Here is a 26,234-nt window from a genome sequence, read left to right as displayed (position 1 = left end):
CTGCTCGCAGTATAACTTTCCGCTTGTTTAAAACTTCATTTTGATGAAGACGTCCTTAGAGGTGTCGAAACATACGTCAGTGTATTAAAATTTATTTGCAACCGTTTGGCTGTGGTATTTCTCCGTTGAAACTTATATACAGCTGCTGAGAGAGAGCCATGTTCAAAACCGCGAGACAAATAAGTGAAGATGAATGTTTTAAAAGACTACGTCGTATGTTTATGTATGGGACTAGGCAGGTCTGCTGACCGGCTTGGCTGTGGCAACACCTTCTGATACACAGGCCTCACGGCGGAACTATGACGTCATCAGCGCTAGGCTAACACCTTCTGCCGCTGCAAGACAGCCTGTGCGCTAGAGCCGATGAACGTGTATTTCTTTCGTGAAACCATAACAAATTCACTGATCGTTAAATTTGCCCTTTACAGAGAAATTGTGCCGCCCTTGTATGATATAGCGCGCAATGTGGCACACTGATCACAACACAGTGTGATCTCCTCCTGTTGTGTTTAAAATCGTATGCAAAATCTGACTTATTTGTTAAGAAAAACGTCGCTACAGAAACCTAGATCCATTAGTCAGTAAATGACACTAACGGAGACACTTCGTAACAGTTAACAGACAGGATGACGAAATTATTGTAGTGATCATAAGTTTATTACTGGGGCAAAAATGTAATTCACTGCGGCATGAATGGCTCATCAATGATCGCATAGATATTGGAGATATTGTCACAGTGAGAAGTTTAATTACAAACGCTCATTTAACCAATGCAAAAGCGTGAAATAACTCATTTGTGGTGTACATTCAAGAACATAATGTATAAACCTACTCAAAGAACTGGTTATTTTAACCACTGCTTCTCAGTATATTTATTCCTTAATGCAATTTGTTGCAAACAATATGTCTCTACTTCCAACCAATAGCTCAATACATAGTACCAATACTAGGAATAAGAACAATCTACATAAAGACCTAAAATCACTTACCTTGGTCCAATATTCAGGAATACACATTTTCAATAAATTACCAGCAACCATTAAAAACTTGATTTAAGATAAAGTACAGGTTGAAAAGCTTCTTGGTAGGTAACTCCTTTTGTACTCTATAGATGAATTTTTTAACAGGGACTGTTAGAATAGCTGAAGTAAAAATGTCTGTTAGATTTAAGCTCTGACAGCGCTTGGCCACAACAGTCAAAATTAGGTAATTTGTGTATGAGATATTTAGTAAAAGTTTATAATTATGTTTCGTTCTGACTGTGTACATTCTGTAGAAAATGATTCAAATGGCTCTGAGCACTATGGGACTTAACTTCTGAGGTCATCAGTCCCCTAGAACTTAGAACTATTTAAACCTAACTAGCCTAAGGACATCACACACATTCATGCCCGAGGCAGTATTCGAACCTGCAGCCGTAGCATTTTGTAGATATTAGCAGTTTCAGTTTATTGTAAAGTATCTGGATATCTTGACAATCTACTGGCAAAATGATCAGGGAAGTGAGTATTATATTAAAGTGTCCTATGTTTTTATGTTATATCTTCTGACATGTCCCACACCCATGAGACTCATATCATCTTTGAGTCTACAGCACAAAAACTGAATCTACTCTAACCTTTAACCCACAAAGCAAAATCAGGGATTTTGTAAGTTTGACACCTTTGTCTGTCTCTCTCATCAAAACTCTCAAATATTTAACAGAATATTCTTGATAATGATATGACATCATTGTAAATAGAATATAGGCCTAATTTTACGCACATTCATTTTAAGCAATGCAGCTACACACATCAAGTAGAGAAAAGTAGGAATTAGGAGAGAATGACAAATGTAAATGTTTGTTAACCTGTCACAAAATTTATTCTAAACTACTTTACAGTTGACAGTTTTCTCTTTTTCATTTTACTGCCAATATGGCTGTCATTAATTTTTTTAACATAATTATTGAGAAATATATTACATGCTACTTTTACTACAGACTGAAGAATTTTGTCATCAGTGTGATCTACCTGACTACAAGAAAATTCCCTTAGGAAAAAGTCTTCCCTTTTAATTACATCAACAGCTAATCATATAACTAGATTTCTCTGGGATGTACATCTCATGAAGGAGAGCTCATGTTCTCCAGACACCAAGTTTTAACAATCAAATAAGTGAAAATAACAGCATTAATGACCTCATTATTAGGGCAATACAATCCACCTCTATCTACGTTTCTTAGAAGTCCATAGCTTTCATCACTTTCTATTACTGATAATGTTTTATCAAGCACTAAGTATGTTTTACGTGTTTCACACCTCAGCTTCTTAAGAACAGCTCTGGCACAGTATCCTGACAAGTATGTGAAAACAGGCAAGTATTCCTGAACAGACTGAACTTGTTCTTCACTGAAATCCATTACGCTCTGAAAGTTTGATGGTGGTGGTAAGGTAATATCATCTACACAATCACTTTCAAAAGAATCTAAATCTATGCCAACTTCACCAAGAGCAGAGGATGAAATTTTCAAGGAAAGCAGAGTCTGAATTCTTAGCTTGGATTCAATTTCAAATACCTGTCTCAAAGATACCAAATACTGAGATCCTGCCATTGTTCGATATTTTCCAAATCTTGCTTCTAGAGCATCTGTCTGAACCTTACCTGGCAAAAGATATTTAAAATTCAGCTCCTCAGTGCAATACTTGGTCAGTTCTAGAAGGGCATGAGTGGTATGTGATATGGCCAAATGTGTACCACTGGATAATCCAAATGTACTATCAGATATGTGTTTCCATTTATCCAGCCATGATAGAAATCTTTCTAAATATCTGATATTTTCATTACTTGTGCTCGAGAGTGGTTTCAGCATTGCATCCTTGAAACAGATATCTTTACCAGGTGAGCTAACATTAACAATGTTCCACCATGTACAAATTAATTTAATGAATTTAGCAGTGCTCTCAAAACTTTCAATATGATGATGTTCCCCCAAGGCTAGCAAACCTTGGACAGTCATCGCATTGAAAACATTAAGTACAAGTTTGACATTCTGTCGCTCCAGGTTACTTGGAAAAAGAGACTTTAAATTAAGCTTATGGGCAAATTTTACTATCTGTGTACACTCTATGTCATGAAGCTTTTTAACTGAAGAGAATGTGGCCATATACAGCTGTGTATTTTCTGAATCTGTTTCAAACTGGGGGTACATAATTGTCTGATCAGGATCTTTTTTATTAATCCAATTGTTTCTGACACATTTTAAAATGTGAACAGAATCTAAAACATAAAAAAGAGGATCAGTGTCTTCACAGGGGTGTTTGTACACAATTGACAGTTGAGGAGGGGAAGCAAAGAATGACATTGCCCTTCTGTTAACTGAATTGTTGTCACTAACAACACAGACTACCTTAAAACCTATTGCATGCAGTCTGGAAATTGTTTTCTTTATTACAGTGGAAAGTCCTTCACCATTTATATTTTTTACTGCACGAATGTGGACTACATCTTTATATGAAGACAACAAACTCTGTATCATAAAAACATGAGCACTAGTTGCCACATTTTTAGAACTGAATGCAGCACCCAAAATGTTACCTCCTGTGAAGTCTAAATAAGGTTTCAAGTGTATTTCATCTAACATTAGTGAAACAACATTATCTGATTCACAAAGAAACTGGAATTTCTGTTTTATATACATCAGAAAATTGCCACCTAGCTGCTCAGCTGCTGGGTTTGTTTGAAAATGTGAACAGATTTTATGCAGGGTATTAGGATGAGGTAGCACAAGATACTGTGTACTTCTTATAAACTTATAAGCATATGATGATATTGAAAATAGAATACTACAAAATATAATACAGTCTGTTGAGTATCTGTAATGGCTCTTGTGGACTCCCATTAGATTCAATTGCTCACATAAAAAAATTATTTTGTTACTTTCACTCTCATCAAAATGTTTTGCCATATCTTTCAAATAATCAGTAATGAATAGCAAGTGGTCTTTTCCAGTGCTACCATTGTTTTTCCTAGTAAAGTTCTCCAAGTTATCAATAGTGTTAATGAAGTCATTTAAATGGTTTATAGTTAAAGGGAACTTTCTTGTACCAAGTTTTGAGATTACATTTTTACCCTCATATAAATACATGCTCAGGTCAGTAGTCACCACAACAGAACACAAAAGTGTAGGAATACCTTTGACGTCTATTAGAACAAAAGTTATGGAACTTTCTGACTTTATCAGATGCCAGTCATTAGGCAGCTTGATACCCTCTAAACACTTAACAAAACCATTAAAGTGCACAAAATGTCTTTCCTGTTCATACTGAGCATGAGTCGCTACACTCGCTGCAATAGCTATTTCTAAATCTCTATTTTCTAGACGCTTTCGTCTCTCATCTCCACTTTCCCTCGAACAAGAAGCTGACGAAAGATACTTCGGACAGTTAGGCAGAATGGATGGTATGGCTCCTGTTTTAAAGCGAGGTTTTGGAAGTGGCACAGAATATTTCTTCCCTGTGGAACTGTCGAAATATTCACTGTGTTTCAGAATGAGGTCTTCAGTGAAGTGGAGCTCGCAGACCTTGAAATAATGAGAAAATCTTTTATCAGCCACATGTAATAATCCCGAGGGGGTACTAATGCTAACACATGGGATTAGTGTCAGTTATCTTCAGATCAAATCGATTATTGTTCACTCGGTATTTCAGGTTAAAAGGCTAAAGCTATTCTTGCAGAAGTAAATCACAGTTTTCCAGTGACTCAGAAATGTATGTAATGCAGTTGATCTTCTAGAGAAGGGCATCAAGACAATCGAATTCAGCTGTTAATGAACATCTAAAGAACGTGCTACTTAAATATGTGATTAGTTGCTCCCTCTCTCTAAATTAAAGAACACACACCCTGAGACCATCTAACTGAATTGTAAAGAACCTGAGCTTACCTTCGAATTCTGTGTAACCTGGAAATTTTCACGATGTATTGCAGATATCCATTTCTGCTGTAGTTCAGTGCTTTTAGGAAAAGAAAACACCGCTACTCGTGGCCCATTTTCGTAATTTCCTCTACAACGTGGAACACAACACTTATACACCATTTCGAACGATTAAATCAAATCTCAGAGTTAAACGGAGATGTAATTTCGACGAATCAACCACTATACTTTGAAAGTAAACAGAACACAAGTTTTGTTTCCCGGGTAGGTTAGCCAACATAAACACAGAATTTCGAATTGCTTATAAAGGTAAATCAATACAAATTAAGCACAGCATCTCACGGTGCAGATTTCTTATCGCATATTGCTTTGTAAACGGTGCTACTTTTTCTTGCAGTGCTTCATATACTCATTTTCAATTAAACGAACAATGTATTCTACCGGTGCCTTTTGTTGCATGGTTGGTATGGCTATTAGATCCAGTTTTGGCCACCAGCAGCGCTAGTTGTAGCAAAATCTGTCTTTCCACCACTGGCCTAGTGAAAGTGACGTCACATGGCCTACTCGTCTTGGCTGGGAGGCCTGTATGTTAGAAGGTGTTGGCTGTGGTGGTGCCGTGACGTCACCAGACGGGTCGTGAAGGGGGGGGGGGGAGCACCCGTTGGAGGGGATGTCTCGCGAACCATGCCCTGTTGTAGAGTATTAACGTCCGTGACTGATTTATAAAAGAACACATAGTATCGACTGGAACGCAATTTTTTGGAATTATCTCGGATAAAATACAGGGAGCGAAAGTTTATCCACAGCTCGTTCAGAAACTAGACTGCTGTTGCAAAAAAAAGTAGGACATGAAGGGCAGATAGTACTTCAGGAGGGAGTGAAACAGGGCTGTAGCCGATCCACGACGTCATTCGCTACGTTGAACAAGCAGTTAACGAAACCAAAGAGCAGTTTGGAAACGAATTAATAATCAAGCAGCAGAAATAAAAATTTTATGGTGTACTTATGACGTTATAATTTTGTCGGAGACAGCAGACGCCATGGAAGAGTACTTGGACAGAATGAATAGTTTCTAGAAAAAGATTAAAGTCAACAAAATTAAAAGTAGGGCAGTGGAAATCAAATGATGGTCAGCGATTTGGAGTAGGAATGAGGCACTGAAAGTAGTTGAGTAGTTTTGCTATTCAGACAGAGTAGAAACTTTTGAACTCTATTGGTACAGCAGAAAGCGACTAACAAGGGAACACTTGATATGAGACATCCTGGGACATCAAGGAATTGTCAGTTTGTTGATGAAGGAAGTGTGTGGGAAAAAATTATGAAAGAAGACAAAGGCTCCAGCAAAGTAAGTAGGGTCAAACGGATATAGGTTGTTGTAGCTATACAGCGTGGACGACCAAGAACGAAGTGCTCGTATTAAAACGGGTTTAAGACAAAGATGTAGAATTACACTATCTGATGAACAGAAAGAACAGTCTAATGAGTACAGAGTACTAACTGAGAGTAAACCGAAGAAAGACGAAGGTAATGAGAAGTAGTGGAAATTGGAACAGCGAGAAAGTTAACATCAGGATTGAGGGTCACGAAGTAGATGAAGTTAAGGAACTCTGCTACCCAGGCAGTAGCCGGCCGAAGTGGCCGTGCGGTTAAAGGCGCTGCAGTCTGGAACCGCAAGACCGCTACGGTCGCAGGTTCGAATCCTGCCTCGGGCATGGATGTTTGTGATGTAGGTTAGTTAGGTTTAACTAGTTCTAAGTTCTAGGGGACTAATGACCTCAGAAGTTGAGTTCCATAGTGCTCAGAGCCATTTTGAACCAGGCAGTACAATAAGCAATGACGGACGGAGCAAGGAGGACATCAAAACAGACTGGAACTTGCAAAAAGAGCATTCCTGGCCAAGAGAAGTCTACTAGTATCAAACGTAGGGCTTTATTTGAGGAAGAAATTTCTGAGAATGTACGTCTGGAGCACAGCATTGTATGGTAGTGAAACACGGACTGTGGGAAAACCGGAACAGAAGAGAATCGAAGCGTTTGAGATGTGGTGCTACAGACGAATGTTGAAAATTAGGTGGACTGATAAGGTAAGGAATAAGGAGGTTCTGCGCAGAATCGGAAAGTAATATGTGGAAAGCACTGATACGGAGAAGGGACAGGATGATAGGAAACCAGGGAATGACTTGCTTGGTACTAGAGGGAGCTGTAGAGGGCAAAAACTGTAGAGGAAGACAGAGATTGGAGTACATCCAGCAAAAAATTGAGGACGGAGGTAGCAAGTGCTACTCTGGGATGATGAGGTTAGCACTAGAAAGGAATTCGTGGCGGGCCTCATCAAACCAGTCAGCAGAATGATGACAAAAAAGCTATACACAGATGAAGAGGTTTCCACAGATAGTCTAGCGTAGGGAGCTGCACCATACGTCTTTGAAATGAAGACAACAAGAATGTGGGTATGAAATATCTTAAGTATTTAGGTAATTTAACACTTTTATTATTTTAAATCACTTTTGATAAATTTTAAACGTCTCTGGCTGAGGAGCAAATGTGCTACCGCTGAAAGCACCCCATTCCCCCCACCTCCCCCTCCCTACCACTGCCGTCATTCCGCTCGAGTTGAGTGAGAGAGAGAGACAAATGAACTGAAAGAGTTGAATTAACAATAAAAGGAAAAAAAAGGGTTTCTCTCGCAAATGATAAGCTAACGTGTGCATTTCTCACTGAGTAACTCAGTGTACATGTCTTACGATTGTGAAAAAGAGCGAAGAGTGAAAAAAAAGTATGGAGATGGGTAGCAGGGGGCGTGCAGAATAGAAACGTTGGAAAATTGCGGATACTGGCGCTCGGCTGGAGTGTCGCGTCACGCCCTTGGGAAGCTCACTCACTCAGTCACTCCTTCAATGCCGTGACGAGTGTTGCATGCATAATGTCGGCGTCCTGGAAGCTTCTCGCGCGTTTCTCCAGCGCAGAGGAAGAACTGGCAGCCTGATGTCTCCAAAGCGTGCGTGACGTCGTCGTCTCATTAAGGGCGGCAATTAGGAGCTGCTACTGGAGCCGTGACAAGCTGCCGATGCAGAGGACTAAATATCGCCGGAACTGAAAGCGCGTCGCCGTATTACGTTGCAGTCTAGAAAGCTTCAGATTCGTAATGTATTGGTGAAATCAATGCTATGTGCAGTACTAAGCACTCCTCGCAACATTGCTACTATGAAATGTGGTTGGCGTATTCCCTCATCAAGGACGGCATGTTATCTTGGATGGAGATTCATCCATAAATGTAGAAGTTTCTTCAGGCACACCGTAGGGAAGTGCGTTCGAACCTTTGCTGTTCATGTTGAATATTAACGACGACCTATCGGATAATATAGACAGGAACATCAGACTTTTTGCATTTAATTAATTTATCTATAATGAAGCACCATCCGAAAGAACAGCTTGGTAAGATTTAACATATTGGCAATTTGCTTTAAATGTTCAGAAATGTAGTCACAGGTTCGTTTGATCACGTGAATAGCGTGAGGGCGCTGCTGAAAACACTGCAATGGCAGATGCTTGAAGATAGAAATCAGCTGTTTGGCAAAAACCCACTTACAAAGTTTCTTGAAGCAGTTTGACAAGTTCTGCTCCATAGATTAGTTCCAGTGAAGTAGGAGTTGCTTAAGATAAACTTTCTTAATTCAGTATTAAACTGCACCACAATACCATCACATATTCGACACTTTTGTGCAAATCAAAGTAAATGCAACAGTACACCCTTTATAAACGTGGACTGATCAATTTAAGAATCGAAGAAGTAAGCCGGCCGGGGTGGCCGAGCGGTTCTAGGCGCTACAGTCCGGAACTGCGTGACCGCTACTGTCGCAGTTTCGAATCCTGCCTCTGGTATGGATGTGTGTGATGTCCTTAGGTTAGTTAGGTTTAAGTAGTTCTAAGTTCTAGGGGACTGATGACAACAGAAGTTAAGTCCCATAGTGCTCAGAGCCATTTGCGGGTTGTTCTTACTATAAGTTAGTTTAAGCAGTGTGTAAGTCTAGGGACCAATGACCTCAGCAGTTTGGTCCCTTAGGAATTCACACACTTTTGAACAGAAGTTCTCGTGCAATTCGTCGGAAATTCGTCAACATCTACATCCTTTCTGTGAAAACTATGTGAAGTGCTTGGCAGGGGGCACTTTCAACAGATCCTGGCTGATCCTGAGACCTCTGTTTAAAGGCCTCTGTGAGGCGGTAATTAGTGTATTCTTCTCTTTGGGTCACTACGGGACCATTACCTAAGAGACTGTAGTACATCTGTACACTGCGTACATGATACAGGTTCTCGCGGGATAGTTGTCGTTATTTGAAAGTGTCTACAAATTCCTGTTTTTTCGGCATTTCTGTGACACTCCCAGAGAAACCTTTGACTAATTGTGCTGCCATTCTTTGTATAAGTTCAATTGCCCCTGTTAGTCTTATTTGGACACCACAAATTTTCCCAACTTTCTGGGAAGGGTAGCAAGCATGTTTTATAACCAATCACGTTTGTTGACTGCTGAATTTTCGCAGAATCTACCCAGTGAACGAAATCTACCATCCTTGTACAGGGTGGCGCACGAAATGTGTTACCAATTGTTTCTTTCACAATTTACGACACACATTAGATATCCCGCTGGGATCTCTACAGCAGTACCAGGAGAGTTACGAAATGACGTGTAATTCACGATACTGCCGCTAGGAGACTAGTAAGCAACAACTTTTTCATGAAACGAAAAGCCTTGTTGTGACTCAGAGACGTTTTCGACAACGGTTTAACACACGATGGGTCCCTTGCAAGAAGACCATCCACAGGTTGTACGGTGAATTTTTACGGGAAGGAACAGTATTGGAAGCGAAGCGACCTCGGCCTAAGCCCGTTTGTTCGCCGGAGAATATTGAGCCGGCCGTAGTGGCCGAGCGGTTCTAGGCGCTACAGTCTGGAACCGCGCGCCTGCTACGGTCGCAGGTTCGAATCCTGCCTCGGGCATGGATGTGTGTGATGTCCTTAGGTTAGTTATGTTTAAGTAGGTCTAAGTTCTAGGGGACTGATGACCTCAGAAGTTAAGTGCCATAGTGCTCAGAGCCATTTGAACCATTTTTTTGAGAATATTGAAGCTGTGCGAGTTTCTGTAGAGAGAATTCGCGGGTAATCGTGTAGAAAGGCAGCAGTGCAACTGGGAATATCCAGAAGTGACCTCCAGATGTACCCATACAAGATGACCTGTGCACAGAAGCTCACTGAAGAACACAGGCAGCAGAGACTACTGTTTGCTCAGTGGGCGGAGGATAGGGAAGAAACTCTCAACAACGTTTGGTTTTCAGACGAGGCGCATTTTCATTTAGACGGTGTGGTTAACATACAAAATGTACGCTTTTGGGTCACTGAAAACCCACAAGTGCTTCATGAACGACAACATTATGCTCCGAGGATTACAGCGTGGGCAGCAATTTCCAGTCACGGACTTATTGGACCCTTTTTCTTTGAAGAAACTGTGAACAGCGAGCGTTATTTGAGCATACTTCGCAACAGCTTCATTCTACAGCTTCTTGCTACTGCCTTGCCCTTCAACACGCAGTGGTTCATGCAAGATGGAGCAAGGCTACATACTGCAAACACTGTGTTGGAGTTTTTACACGAGCATTTCGACACGCGGATCATTTCACTCAGGTTTCCAGGTCGCTTCAATGACGGACAAAATTGGCCCCCCAACAGTCCAGACCTCAATCCATGTGACTTTTTTCTTTGGGGGTACCTAAAGGAAAAATTTTTCCCGAATCGTCCACGTGATTTAATGGAGCTCAGAAGACTTATTCTTCGAGCTTGCAGTGAAATTACGGAAGACATGTGCCGCAGGGTAATCACGAGCTTGTGTCCGTTTGAAGGAAGTTAGGAAACGAAATGGTGGATATATTTAGCATGTGCTGAGTTAGAACAAATCTCCATGGACGGCTCTTCAATGTAGTATATGTTACTTTCAGATTGTATTGACAGTAAAGTTTATATTCAAAAACAAAATGGTAACACATTTCGTGCGCCACCCTGTATGTGACAAACGTGACAAAATAAATCAGTACATATGCCCTGCCAAAGCTGCTTAAATAAGTGAGTGCATCGCTGCCAATTAATATGCGTATGGACTCTTAGTGCTCGTACAATTCTATTGAAAAACGAAAGGACCGCCTAGCATTACTGGCCCAGGGGAAGGAAGTCAGCACTCAGTCGCAATATTGTGTAATTTATTTTGCTATTAACCGCGTGTTTAAGTTTTCATTGCCACAGGCCGAGCTGGAATTAGAATTCAGTACCATTAAATACACTGAAAAAGTGAATAATCATCCACCGTATTACGTGAGTAATATTTGCTTAAAATTGAAATTAAAAGTCAACAAGAAAGTATACCTGTTGTCAGCAATAAATTAAAAGACATCAGCAGCGAACATATTTGTTTGCCATATTACCGTAAAATTAGTGAGAGACTGCCATCAGTTTATAAAAATCATAAAATTATAGTTTCATTTTCGACCACGAATAACCTTGGTAGTATTTTATTTTCTGTGTTGACAAGAGGAACATTTACGTGAATCAGGTGTTAATTAATTAGAATGGCCAGAGAGTGATGCCTGTTATATGGGGCAGACGGGATGCGACTGGAAGCTATGTTTGGTGAACCTGTTACCTTGAACAGAAAGATATAGTCGAAAATCCCACGTAGTTCATAGCGGACACGTGTACTACCTCACATTTCAGGATACTACATGGAGAGAGATAAGGACAGATTTATGGACCCCCTATAGATGAGCGAAATTTTTTGCCATCTGAGATCTCCTGACACTGCTCAACCTAATGAGCAGGCGCCAGCGAGAAGCAGCTACTTCTGGTAAAAGCCCATCGTGGCGGCAGAGGTAGCTACGACTCAGGAGCGACATAGTTTACCTAAAATGTTCTTCTCTATATAGTAACGTTTGATAGCTTATCAAATGAGAACAAATTTTGTGGTTGTAAAATTTTGTTGCTTTTCTTGTAACTACTGCCATTATCCTTGATAATAATTTTATTAGCTCCCATTCAGGCCGCTATATATTTAATAGAATTATCAATAAACTTTTTGTAGAATGCGTTATTGTATGTCGCTTTCCTTCATCAGCCATGACACTATAGTTAAAAGGATTTGTTGCGTGGGGTGTTAGAATGTAGCTCTTATTGTTTCACACAAGACATCAAGCTTTTAATACCGAGCGAGATGGCACAGTGATTAGTAGGCTCAAAATGACTCTGAGCACTTTGGGACTTAACATCTGTGGTCATCAGTCCCTTAGAACTTAGAACTACTTAAACCTAACTAACCTAAGGACATCAGACACATCCAAGCCCGCGGCAGGATTCGAACCTGCGACCATAGCGGACACTGAAGCGCCTAGAACCGCACTGCCTCACCGGCCAGCATAGTGATTAGTACACTGGACACGCATTCAGGAGAACGATGGTTCAAAACCCCTTCCAGCCATTTATATTTAGGCTCTACGTGATTTCCCTAAACAGTTTGACGCAAATGCCGGGGTGGTTTCATCGACAAGTACGGGCCTATTTCCTTCCCCTTCCTCCCCTAATTTGAGTTTGTGCTCCGTCTCTTATAACCTCGTTGTCGACGGGACGTTAAACTCTTATCTTCCTTTTTTCCAAGCTTTTAATGATGGTTACAAGATTTCTAAAAAGTTTTAACATTTGTTTTTAAGCTACGTGATAGGTTTGTTTATAAATAATTCTGCTACAGTCACGATTTTCTTTATTTTCTTTTCACACGACGCGTTTAGGGAAATGATTCCCATTTTCAAGTGCGTTTTGTGTGTATATGATGCCATTTCTATATGATGTTGTCGATGTGTGAGAGACTGTACCATTTCATTGACTTCAGGTTTTCTTATGGTCCATTTGTGCAGAGTCTCTCACACACTAAACATCACACACAACTTGCTGTATACTTTAAACATCGAAGATATCTTACATAAACAAAGCAGTCACAAAGATGTTCGTGGATCAAATCAGATTTAAGCTACGTGATTCAAATCAGTATTAGCGGGTTGTCCCACAAAGTCAGTATATTTATTTCACTTTACCTTGTTAATCTATTTAGCGTAAAACTGTTATTGGTTTATGATTGTTACTTGTCTACTTATAATTTTGTACAAGCTTGTTTGAATTGTGCCAACGGCCTTGCCGCAGTAGTAACACCGGTTCCCGTCAGATCACCGAAGTTAAGCGCTGTCGGGCTGGGCTAGCACTTGGATGGGTGACCATCCGGTCTGGCGAGCGCTGTTGGCAAGCGGAGTGCATTCAGCCCTTGTGAGGCAAACTGAGGAGCTACTTGATTGAAAGAAGTAGCGGCTCCGGTCTCGGAAACGGACGTACGGTCGGGAGAGCGGTGTGCTGACCACATGACCCTCCATATCCGCGTCCAGTGAGGCCTGTTGGTTGAGGATGACACGGCGGCTGGTCGGTGCCTTTGGGCCTTCATGGCCTGTTCTGGAGGAGTTTATTTGAATTGCTAGTCGTATATAGGTGCCAGTGGTATAAAGGTATCCTCTATGACGTATACCAAGGCTGGTTGTAAAGATCTGTAAACAGCAGCCTCAGGTTGAATTAAGCAATGTACATGCTAAGGCAGTGTAATAACATGTGTATTTACGAACCTGTGGAGGCTACATGGTTCACTTCGTACTGTATGTTACCTACTAGGAAGTCCTCGGTTCTGTATATCTGTGACATAACTCTCGTTTTATGCCATTCACTGTTTGATTCCTTTGTATTTCTTCTATTTTCTAGCACGGATGATAGCTATACTGAAATCAACGTTGTAGTAAAGTACAGACTGAATGCAGTAAAGGACAGATTGAATCGCAAGTGGTTGCTGACTTACATCCTGTTTGAATTACACTACAGTCGTTGTGCAAAAGGGTTCTAATGGAATCCAATTTGATGCGCCGTCTAGTGCTATTTGGTAGCCTGGTGCAAGTTTTTTTATTCGAGGATACCTTGGCAACTTGCGTATCTTTGTGGTGAAGACGAACCGAAATGATTAGGCAATTTACAACATAGGTGAGCCAGCAGCCGTACAAGAATGTGATATGCGGAATACAGCCAACCGGTTTCAGCAAGATTTAACTTGACCTGGTTTCGACACTGACTATGCGTATCCTTATCGGAAAAATCCAAAGCAATTACATATAGTCACAGTTGCTCGTAAATCTGTTTTCAACTGTCACTACATGTAACTGTGTTCTGATGAAGACACCTATAGTCAGTGTCGAAACCAAGTCAAGTTATATCTTGTTTCAACCGGTTGGCTGCAATATACAAACCATAGGAACGATTAGGACAACACAAAAACACAATCCCCTAGCGAAGATAATCTCCGACCCAGCCGGGAATCGAAATGCTGAACATACGACACAGAAACAATGACACTAGCTATCTTCCTCCTCCCCCCCCCCCCCTCTCGGCATTTGGTCTGGGCGGACGTCACATGGCACCGTCCATTGTTGAATACTTCACTCAGTTTCTTTTTAAATTACAGAGGGCAGCCATGCTTCTGCGGAATACGCTGAGCTACCGTGTCGGCACCACTAGGCAACGAGTTGCAGACGCAGTGTTGCTTTTTGTCAGTTAAAGCGTTAAAAAAAAAGGCTATCTAGCAGAAGAAGTGGATGGTCGAGCTTGTCTGCAAGTCTTCCTGCCGAGGCAAGTAAGCAACGTGGTGAATCGGACGACGCAAGAGAAAAATGACATGGCTCTTAGTTAAGATCATTTCTACATTTCAGCTTTAACTTCAAGTCGTCTGTAAAAATCGACCGTAGGCTGGACAGAAAGACAAAGGCGTCTTTAATTTTTATCCCCTGCTTATCGTCGCTGTGAATGCCACCGACCTCGCCGCACACAAGCAACTGCCTCCTCAAGGTGCTATTCATTAGCAGCGACGACTCCTGAGTCGCTCGTTTACCGCCTGTGTTTGAGCTCTCTGTCGCAGTCTTGCGTAAGATCTCTTCGAGATTCTAGGGCTTTCGTTACCAGTGAACCTTACAGCACGTCGTTCGTAGACTGCTACGAGCAGCCGATACTCGTATTTCATCTCAGAGCGAGAATGACAAGGAACATCATCATGCTGAGTCAACAAATGTAGCCGCATGCACTCCGATCTGCCCTTCGACAACCCCTCAACTCCGCGATTAGCGCCCGAGTGCGACTTGACGCCGACCGACCGCCGTGTCTTCCTCTACCACACAGTCTTCTCATGCTGCATGCGGCACGGAGATGCATGTGGTCGGCACACCACTCTCCTGCCCGTTGTCGGCTTCCCTGGCCTTGGAGCCTTGACGTTTCACTCAAGTAGCTCCTCAGTTGGCGTCACGACGCTGACAGGACCCCATGCCAGTCCTCTCGCCAAGGAAAAATCCCTGACAGTAGCGAGAATTGAACCTGGGTCCCCCACCTGGCAATCGCGCGCACTGTCCACCCAATTATGGAGGCGGGCCTGTAGAATACTTCCGTTTCATTGCTCTTTCTGTTGCCGTTCCATCTAATTTTGTGGTAACTTTACGTAACGGCTCATGTGATTAACGCATATAACTACAATTACTGGTGTTACCGTACTTTTCAGGGCAACGGTCTTATCTTTCCATCTCCGTTTGGTATAATCTAGTTGTCGTCTGTTTCGGGTATTTTTCCCCTCTAATAATTCTACTTTTTTATCACCTACTTCTGATTTTCCAGTCTTGACATTACTACTCCACTTGATATCTTCTATAATGTGTTCTGCTTATTCTATTATTCATCTGTCCCTTACGTCGCCGCTCCCCCTCCTCGCCTATAAATCCTTCGATCGCCAGATTATCTCTCCGTTGATAATACTGAGGTTCCCACCAAGTTGTATGATCTTCTGCAGTTAAAACTAGTAACAACTGTGTTACTGGTAAGGCAGCTAACGTTATACAGTCTGAATGATATCTTCACAAGCTGCACGTATATTTTGTCCATCAGCACCGGGAAGAATTTCGGGATAAAACTTTTAGCAGCAATCAGACTCATCACAGAATAAGAAAAAGTTCATGAAAAACGCTCTTATTACATTATAGCTACGACAATAATCACAAATCGAATGCTAAACACGCCCGTAGAAGTATGAACATGCACTTAACAATGTACAGAATGAACATTCTTTGCATGCTGACACATAATGGTACATGTTCATCGTAACTGTAGTACGCAGACATCTATGTAGTCAGCAATGTAAATCTGCTCAGTACTGAAGCGCTAGCAGCTATACGCCATATTAACTTACACCAGACAATTTACAACGTATTTAATAGCGTAAGTACGCACACGAATTTATATTGTAGGAGAAAGCACTCTAGCCTGAAGTGAAGTCATGTTCCGCGTAAGATCACGTGCCAATCAGCAGACATGAGAACAAACTGACAGTAAAATTTAACTGTTAGAAAAACAGCTAATCCAAAGATGGCGCTAACAAACAAAGACATTATTTCAGATGTAATTAATAATAATGATAATACCGACTTGTGGATTATCATAAGTAGATTATTTTATTTGATTTTAGTTTACTTCGCACACAGTACGAATTTTTGACGCAACATTCCACAACGGTGGTTTTCGAGAAACATTCTGTCCCATACGCACTCTTCATTCTCCGATGGATGTCTACCGGTTTTGTACTTCGGCAGTCAAGAAAAGAATAACTGTACGCTGTTTCTGTCTAGACGCAGTTGGTAATAACATCGCCGTAGCTCATTTTTCCACATTTACCGCTCGCACGTCGGAAAGTCGCTACTCAAGCGATTTACCACCAGAAGCAGGTTCTTACTCATGGGTCTGAAGATGACCACAGTAATGGTCGAAACCGGTCACCGTAATAAATAAATTGTGATCAAGACTGTTTTTGATAGTAAAACAATGGCAGAGGGAGGAATGCAATTGATCCGAAGTCTGTGTGACCGCAGCATTGCGGGACGAGTCGAGAGCTGGTTTTATAACATGAAAGGCACGGAGAATTGCTCGAACGTTGAACATGTCTGGTAGCACGGTGCATAAATACTTCGAAACATCCTGCATAGCTATCGATACAAAATCACCAGTGTTTAGGAGTTGCTTCCTGCTGTCGTGCGAGCAAGACAAACGTTCGCTTTGGATTTTTTGGGCGCATGGCCATGGAGCATTGTGTGGACAGGCGAAGCCCATTTACATCTCCAAAGTCATGTCACTGCGTGGATTTGCAGAATGGGCAACGGAAAATCCGCACGCGCGTCAACCGGTACAATTTCATTCTGCAAAGGCTCCTCTGCGGTGCGGTTGACGGCGTATTTTTTGGAGGACTTGAATCCTGCGGATCCTGTTAACTGTACCGTCACTGGTAAACGCTGTTAGATTCTTTTCCGCACCAACGTTATTCCACTCCTTCGACGGAGTGGGTGTGTGAGTAGGATAATTTTTACGCGAGATGTTGATCTTCCGTGCACTGCAGAGTTAGTGAAGCTACCGCTGCAGAGGCGTTTCGGAAATGCTGGAAATATCAGCCCCATTTCCGTACAGCCTGGTCGTCCAGATAACATGATGTTAATCCGTGTGGCTTCTGGCTCTGGGGTTATCTGAAAGAGGTTGTTTCGTTCAGTGCTCCAGTCACGAACAGAGCCCAACTGAAGGCACGCTTTCCGCAACGCATTCTGAAGGTCACCTCCGAGACTGCCCGATTTGTTGTGGAATACGCCGTTTCTCGATTTCAGCTTGCGGCAAAAGACGATGGGCAGCGTACTGAGCAAGTCTTGCGCCAGTCTCAAGGCAATTACAAACAGAAGTCATTTTCAGAATGAGATTTTCACTCTGCAGCGGAGTGTGCGCTGATATGAAACTTCCTGGCAGATTAAAACTGTGTGCCGGACCGAGACTCGAACTCGGGACCTTTGCCTTTCGCGGGCAAGTTTGGAAGGTAGGTGACGAGGTACTGGCGGAAGTAAAGCTGTGAGGACGGGGCGTGAGTCGTGCTTGGGTAGCTCAGTTGGTAGAGCACTTGCCCGCGAAAGGCAAAGGTCCCGAGTTCGAGTCTCGGTCCGGCACACAGTTTTAATCTGCCAGGAAGTTTTAGAAGTCATTTTGCTTTTAACGCATTTTTTTGGCCCCATGGAAATTAAAAAACGATGTCACCATTCTGTTTTATGCGATTTTTGGCCTCAGGACAATTAAGAAGCGGTTTTTTCCATCCGATATGGAACGACCTTGCCATGATGAATGGGTTCACCTAACTGGCATTGCCACGACTTTGGCTGCCGAACTTGTACTGTCATGCACGTTGAACAGTACGGATGGTGTATTGTGCAATGCAAGCCATAGCTTTCGTATTGCGACTCATCTGTCATTTGTAGCCGACCCCATTTGTATTAAGGGGACCACACCATGGTGCAGGTCCAGAAAAATCGATTTTCCGTTTTCATCATATTTCGATAGATTTTAAGATTTTATTTAAGTACGCTGAAAAGGATTTTGGTTAAAAAAATTCTTTTCCAGCATTTAAAGAGCATTTTTCTACCACGTGTGTGCCACGCCCACTTTTCTGTCACCCACTTCTCTGCTTATGTTTTAGATCTTTACATCCCCTACATTGCACGTTAGGGATATTATTATTATTATTATTATTATTATTATTATTATTATTTTTTTTTTTTTTTTTGTACTCACGAGTCTGATGGTTATCCTTGGAATGGAACGGTCGGTAGTCTTGTGTTTCTGCTGTTTGTAAACAAAACGCTTTCAAACACGCAGTTAAATTTGTTCAAGTGTGATTGCGAGTAGTTGTTATACTTATGTTTGCAGTGGTTGTTTACCTGTGTTTTGTTGTGTTTATTGAAGCTGAGGAAACGTAAAGGCATTTTCAAGAAACGACACTTTAGGGGAAACAAATTTAAAAAGCTTCCTGTACAAGAGGTTATGTCGCCTGGCAACGATGTTTCCAATTGTAATTCTTCAATAAGTGCAACATCAAAGAAGCTCTCACCATTTCAAGAGAGTTACAACGAATTTACTGTAAGTGACAAGGGGTGCAGTAACATTATTATAAATGTGAGAATATTATCAGATGTAATCTCTAAATTTGTGCAATGTAGGCAGTGTGGTGAGCCACAGAGTGTGAAAATTTGTGAGAGTGGCAGTGGGAGAAAAGGCCTAGCAACTGCTTTGGATTTATTTTGCACTAAATGCTCAGCTGTGATTTCATTTATAAGTTCTTCAAAACCAGATGCAAGTGGCCCTTATGAAATCAATACTAGATTAGTTTGTGCCTTACGATCCATTGGCAAGGGCATGGCTGCAGGGAGAACATTTTGTTCAGTGATGAACTTACTTCAACCACCAAATAAATTTGAAAAACTGACTGCAATATTAGAAAAAGCTGTCTGTGAGGTCAGTGAGGAAAGCATGAAACTGGCTGCGAGGGAAGCAGTGGAAGAAAATGATGGATGTTCGCATATTGCAATTGCAATTGATGGAAGTTGGCAGAAAAGAGGACGTACTTCTCTGAACTGAATAGTAACTGTCACGGGTGTAAACACCGGTAAAGAGATGTGGAGATAATGTCTAAATATTGCAAATGTTGTAAAGTCAATGGACATAAAGAACACAACTGTGTGGCTAATTTTAGTGGAACAAGTGTTGGTATGGAAGTTCATGGAGTACAACAAATATTTCATCGCTCAGTAGAAACAAAAGGCGTACGGTACACCAAATATTTGGGCGATGGTGGCACTAAGGCATACAACAATGTGGTGAACTCTAAGCGATATGGAGATGCCATTATTAGCAAAATAGAATGTGTAGGCCATGTTCAAAAACGTCTGGGAACAAGGCTGAGAAAACTTAACTGTTAATATGAGAGGGAAAAAATTAGAAGATGGAAAATTGTTGACCAGACAGGGTCGGTTAACTAAAACTGAAATAGAAAGCTTGCAGGTATACTAAGGGCAGGCAATTAGAAGAAATAAAGAAAATCTGGAGACAATGAAGAGAGATGTTTGGGCCATATTCTTCCGTAAGTCCTCTACTGATGATAAGCCATGTCATGGATTGTGTCCATCAGGAGAAAATTCGCGGTGCAAATACAATAGTGCTCAGGCAACTGGAGAATCTTATTCTCACCAGCATTCTCTTCCTGCTGCTGTTATTACAGAAATTAAGGCTATTTTCAGAGACTTGGCTCATCTTGACCTTCTAAGGAAATGTCTGCATGGGCAGACACAGAACCCAAATGAATGTTTCAACAGCATAATTTGGAACCGCCTTCCTAAAACTGTATTTGTAGGCATGCACACAATGAAAGTAGGAGTTCATGATGCTGTTATTAGATTCAGTTGTGGTAGTATTGGAAAGTGTTGGGTACTGAACAAGCTGGGAATTAATCCTGGTGAAAATATGATCACTGGGCTGCGACATTGCGATAAAATGAGGATAGCCGATGCAGACAGGTCTGCATCTAATAGGGCCGAGAAAGCAAGACAAAGTCCGCAGCTCGTGGTCGTGCGGTAGCGTTCTCGCTTCCCGCGCCCGGATTCCCCGGTTCGATTCCCGGCGGGGTCAGGGATTTTCTCTGCCTCGTGATGACTGGGTGTTGTGTGATGTTCTTAGGTTAGTTAGGTTTAAGTAGTTCTAAGTTCTAGGGGACTGATGACCATAGCTGTTAAGTCCCATAGTGCTCAGAGCCATTTGAAGCAAGACAAACATCCAGGAAGGTGAAAAAGAAGCTGGAAGACCTGCTAGAGGCCAAAGAACGGCCATCATATGCAGCAGGACAGTTTTAATTAACTGTAAGTAACGAATTTCAAAAGTTTTTTTCTTTAAAGTCAATTTCGCCGCAAACTAAAATTTTCTACATCTACATCTACATTTATACTCCGCAAGCCACCCAACGGTGTGTGGCGGAGGGCACTTTACATGCCACGGTCATTACCTCCCTTTTCTGTTCCAGTCGCGTATGGTTCGCGGGAAGAACGACTGTCTGAAAGCCTCCGTACGCGCTCGAATCTCTCTAATTTTACATTCGTGATCTCCTCTGGAGGTATACGTAGGGGGAAGCAATTTATTCGATACCTCATCCAGAAACGCACCCTCTCGAAACCTGGCGAGCAAGCTACACCGCGATGCAGAGCGCCTCTCTTGGAGAGTCTGCCACTTGAGTTTGCTAAACATCTCCGTAACGCTATCACGGTTACGAAATAACCCTGTGACGAAACGCGTCGCTCTTCTTTGGATCTTCTCTATCTCCTCCGTCAACCCGATCTGCTACGGATCCCACACTGATGAGCAATACTCAAGTATAGGTCGAACAAGTGTTTTGTAAGCCACCTCCTTTGTTGATGGACTACATTTTCTAAGGACTCTCCCAATGAATCTCAACCTGGCACCCGCCTTACCAACAATTAATTTTATATGATCATTCCACTTCAAATCGTTCCGCACGCATACTCCCAGATATTTTACAGAAGTAACTGCTACCAGTGTTTGTTCCGCTATCATATAATCATACAATAAAGGATCCTTCTTTCTATGTATTCGCAATACATTACATTTGTCTATGTTAAGGGTCAGTTGCCACTCTCTGCACCAAGTGCCTATCCGCTGCAGATCTTCCTGCATTTCGCTACAATTTTCTAATGCTGCAGCTTCTCTGTATACTACAGCATCATCCGCGAAAAGCCTCATGGTACTTCCGACACTATCTACTAGGTCATTTATATATATTGTGAAAAGCAATGGTCCCATAACACTCCCCTGTGGCACGCCAGAGGTTGCTTTAACGTCTGTAGACGTCTCCCCATTGATAACAACATGCTGTGTTCTGTTTGCTAAAAACTCTTCAATCCAGCCACACAGCTGGTCTGATATTCCGTAGGCTCTTACTTTGTTTATCAGGCGACAGTGCGGAACTGTATCGAACGCTTTCCGGAAGTCAAGGAAAATAGCATCTACCTGGGACCCTGTATCTAATATTTTCTGGGTCTCATGAACAAATAAAGCGAGTTGGGTCTCACACGATCGCTTTTCAGTACATTTCCCCCATTATATCAGAAACTATCATAGATAAATGAATAAAATTTTCAGAGACTCTGCATAACATAAAAAGCCACCTCTGGTACTACAGTCGTTAATATTCCCCCATTAGAAAGTTTACAACAAAAAATTCTGCAGATAAAACTTAATATTTTTTCTTAATAAATTTCAAAAAGTATTTCTTAAAAACTATAAAATGGATGAAGTAGATTTTAGTACATTTGACTCTATTATCATCATGTACCAGAAAGTAAAAATATTAAGGTCCTGCATAAAATAGTTTTTTCAGAAATGCGTCAAATACTTGCCTAAATTAACATGGGTTAGATAGGCTGGGTGTGGTCCCTTTAGTACCCTTATAGCACCACCTACTGGTAAAATTTTCGTTTGATTTTATTTGTTCCATGATGTTTCCCCCTGCATCAATAATACGACGTCATTCTGAGCGGTGGTTCCCTTTATACAGCGTTTTGAAACTGGAACTTTAATTATGGACATCCTGTTGTATTTCCATCGCGAGTGGGCGTTTCGCCTGGCCGATGTTTGTGGAACCCACGCTGGTCGCCACGGATGAGTTCATTCTGTCGGACAACTATCGAGGCAGTAATTCGAGGGCTCACCTGCAGCTGTTACCCGGGGATGAAAAGGTTGTTGTCGCACCGCAACGCCGCGGGCTAAATCGGCCGTGTCCGACACGAGAGCTGGGGGAGAGACCTTTCAGGGCGCCGCGCGCTCGGCCGACAATGCGACGCAATTCTGCGCCTCCAGCCAGCCATCCAGCTAGCTCGGCCGCTGGCGTGGCAGGGCCTGCTCTTCCCTTCTCCTCTCGTCTCTTCTCCGTTCCGGTCGCAATTACAGCGGCGTCACAGCCGGCTGGGCTTTTATCGCGCCGTAAACACGGCGGCCTGGCGCCGGGTGACGCTCCGTCGCAATCTGGCCATGCAAATTGCTTTCGCAGCGCCGTTTAGAGCTCCTCTGCTCGCCCCCGCACGGCTGGCCACCTTTTCCTTTTACATCCGGCCCTCTCGTACGATTCCACACACAGTGCCGAAAATGCACTCGGTAATTCTTCTTGTTCGACCATACGTTCTCGCATATCGAATTCTGCACACGAAAAGGTAGGGAAGATGGACTTAACTGTAGGCCAGTACCGATGACGTAAGTCTATAGTAGAATTGTGAAATTTGGAAAAAGCATACTTGTGGCGTCAGCTGTATAATTTCATGTTTTCTCTCTGCCGGTTTTGTTACAATCATCGTCGACGAGAAAAACATTGTACATAAACAGATCAACCATACATTTTCGTCATTTTTGAGCCATACTACTGTAATTGTGCGAAGGCACAGCGTGTTAGTTAGCTAGCTAGTTAGTTACATGTTCCATAGGTCATTTGAAAGATTCAAATTGTTCAAATGGCTCTAAGCACTATGGGACTTAACATCTGAGGTCATCAGTCAAATAAATGGTTCAAATTGCTCTGAGCACTATTGGACTTAACATGTGAGGTCATCAGTCCCCTAGAACTTAGAACTACTTAAACCTAACTAACCTATGGACATCACACACATCCACGCCCGAGGCAGGATTCGAACCTGCGACCGTAGCAGCAGCAGCAGCGCGGTTCCGGACTGAAGCTCCTAGAACCGCTCGGCGACAGCGGCCGGCTTTGAAAGATTCTCTTATCGGAAAGATGTGGAACGAGTCAGTTAACGAGGTCTGTATACATGATTACTGTTAACATTTATGTACACAGTATCATTCTATTCGTACTCACGTAAGAAGTGGTTTTTGATTGCGTACAAGTTTTTAAGTAAAATTCGTCAGTGGAATAGAAGGAGTTGTCCAGGAGATATGATTTTAAAATAGTTTTAAAACTTGCTTATCTTACTGGGCAAATGATCAAAAATTTTTATTGGTATATCTTGAAGTCCTACCTGAGCCACTGACAGCTTTAACGTTAGCACACTGGACTCTCATTCGGGAGGACGATGGTTCAAACCCGCGTCCTGTCATCTGGTTTAGGTTTTCCATGATTTCCTAATTTTTTATTTACTTTTTGTTTTAATTTTTTTTATAAGGTCTTATGGGACGAAACTGCTGAGGTCATCGGCCCCTAAGCGTACACTCTACTTAATCTAACTTAAACTAACTTACGCTATGGACAGCACACACACTCATGCCCGAGGGGACTCGAACCTCCGACGGAGGGAGCCGCGCGGACTGCGACAAGGCGCCTCAGAACGCGAGGCTAACCCGCGCGGCTCCTAAAATCCTGATGGTTCCTTTGAAAGGGCACGGCCGACTTCGTTCCCCATCCTTCCACAATCCGATTGGACCGATGACATCGGTGTTTGATCCTCTCCCCCAAATCAACCACCAAACAGCTTTAACAGTGGGCAGTAAGGTCATTTTCCCCCTTCTAGTGCTGTAGGTACGTACACCACTGTTGGCTTCAAATTGGATTATTTATGACGAATTTCATTAACGGAAATATATATTGTGACGGCACAGTTGAAATGGCTAGCTTCTTCAAGAGACATCTACAAGACGTCCTTAGGTGAACACTACATATTATTCTTACTGCTCGCTTTTGTGCAATCAGTACTTTCTTTCTAAGTGATGAATTATCCCAGAAAATTTTTCTGTACGACGTTATTGAGTGGAAGTATGCAAAATATATTAGGAGGTTGAGACGTTTTGTTTCTAAGATTAGCGATCATATGAAGAGCAAAAATAGCTGAACTTAATTGTTCGAGAAGCTCAGTAATGTGCTTTCTCCGGTTCAAGTTTTCATCAATGTGTACACCCAAAGATATCGAGTGTTCTACCCTATGTACTGACTGCTGCCAATACGCTACATCGTTTAGAACTGAACGTAGTGCGATTTTCAACCGCTTAATAGTTCTTTGGAGTATCATTTACTAACTCTTCTGTTGCTTCTTTCTCTCTAGTGGGATTTATTATAACACTAGCATCGTCTGCACGACGTTCCCTAAACTCCTGAAGACAGACGTTGACTGTGGATATTATAACACAGATAAAGTCCCTTAGACTGTTCAGAGATGTAACTAAACCCGCCCAAAGATATAACAACCATGCATGCGCAACGCTTATTAGACGGAGGGGGTCCGACAGCCGATCAGTTCCAGTCATTCCACCAGGACGGAGGGACACGGCTCGTGTTGTCTGTAGTTCAACCATGCCTAGACAGTCACGTCCACGTTGTTACTTTGTGCCAGGAAGGGCTCTCAACAAGGGAAGTGTGCAGGTATCTCGGAGTGAACCAAAACGATGTTGTTCGGACACGAAGGAGATACAGAGAGACAGGAACTGTCGATGACATGCCTCGCTCAGGCCGCCCAAGGGCTACTGCTGCAGTGGATGACCGCTACCCACGGATTATGGCTGGGAGGAACCCTGACAGCGACGCCACCATGTTGAATAATGCTTTTCGTGCAGCGACACGAAGTCGTGTTATGACTCTAACTGTGCGCATTAGGCTGCATGATGCGGAACTTCACTTCCGACGTCCTGGGCGACGTCCATCTTCGCAACCACGACACAATCCAGCGTGGTACAGATGGGCCCAACATGGCGAATGGACCACTCAGGATTGGTATCACATTCTCTTCACCGACAATCTTCAGAGACGTGTTTGGAGACAACCCGGTCAGGTTGAACGCCTTAGACACACTGTCCAGCGAGTGCAGCAAGGTGGAGGTTCTCTGCTGTCTTCGGGTGGCATTATGTGGGGCCGACGTACGCCGCTGGTGGTTATAGAAGGCGCCGTAAGTGCTGTACGATATGTGAATACCATCCTCCGACCGACAGTGCTACACGTCCAATGTGTGGTTTTCGTGAGCCATAAAAAGGACGGAAATGATGTGTGTGTTGAACTGTCGTCCAGTTTTCTTTACAGTTTCCGGAACTCTCGGAACCGAGGTGATGGAAAGCTTTTTTTGATGTGTGTAGTAGGTGCAGTTCATTGCGGGATGGATGATCGCTTCAACGTCACTGCGCTCTCTTTATCAGTGTAATCGTCGCGATCCGTCCCAGAGCCATACGTAGAGGGTTCTACTACATTCCTAGATTCGCCGCTTAAAGGTGGTTCTTGAAACTTTTTAAGTGGACGTTGTCGGTATAGCAGCTGCCAAATGAGGTTCTCCAGAATCTCTTTGACGCTCCACTGTGGATCAAACAAACGTGTGACCACT

The 26,234-nt window shown here is 42.5% G+C and overlaps 1 protein-coding gene and 1 pseudogene across 1 annotated transcript in view; both read left to right on the top strand.

Annotated features, from left to right (window-relative positions):
- LOC126419619 (EF-hand calcium-binding domain-containing protein 4A-like) overlaps positions 1 to 26,234 on the top strand; it is a 759,654-nt gene that overhangs the window by 535,667 nt on the left and 197,753 nt on the right. The gene's annotated exons all lie outside the window — the stretch shown is intronic.
- On the top strand, positions 13,125 to 13,242 carry LOC126427666 (5S ribosomal RNA; annotated as a pseudogene).

Source organism: Schistocerca serialis, chromosome 1, assembly GCF_023864345.2.
Source record: "Schistocerca serialis cubense isolate TAMUIC-IGC-003099 chromosome 1, iqSchSeri2.2, whole genome shotgun sequence".
In the NCBI taxonomy this organism is placed as follows: domain Eukaryota; kingdom Metazoa; phylum Arthropoda; class Insecta; order Orthoptera; family Acrididae; genus Schistocerca; species Schistocerca serialis.
Note: the sequence above shows the minus strand (reverse complement) of the source record. Positions and strands in the feature narration are given on the sequence as shown.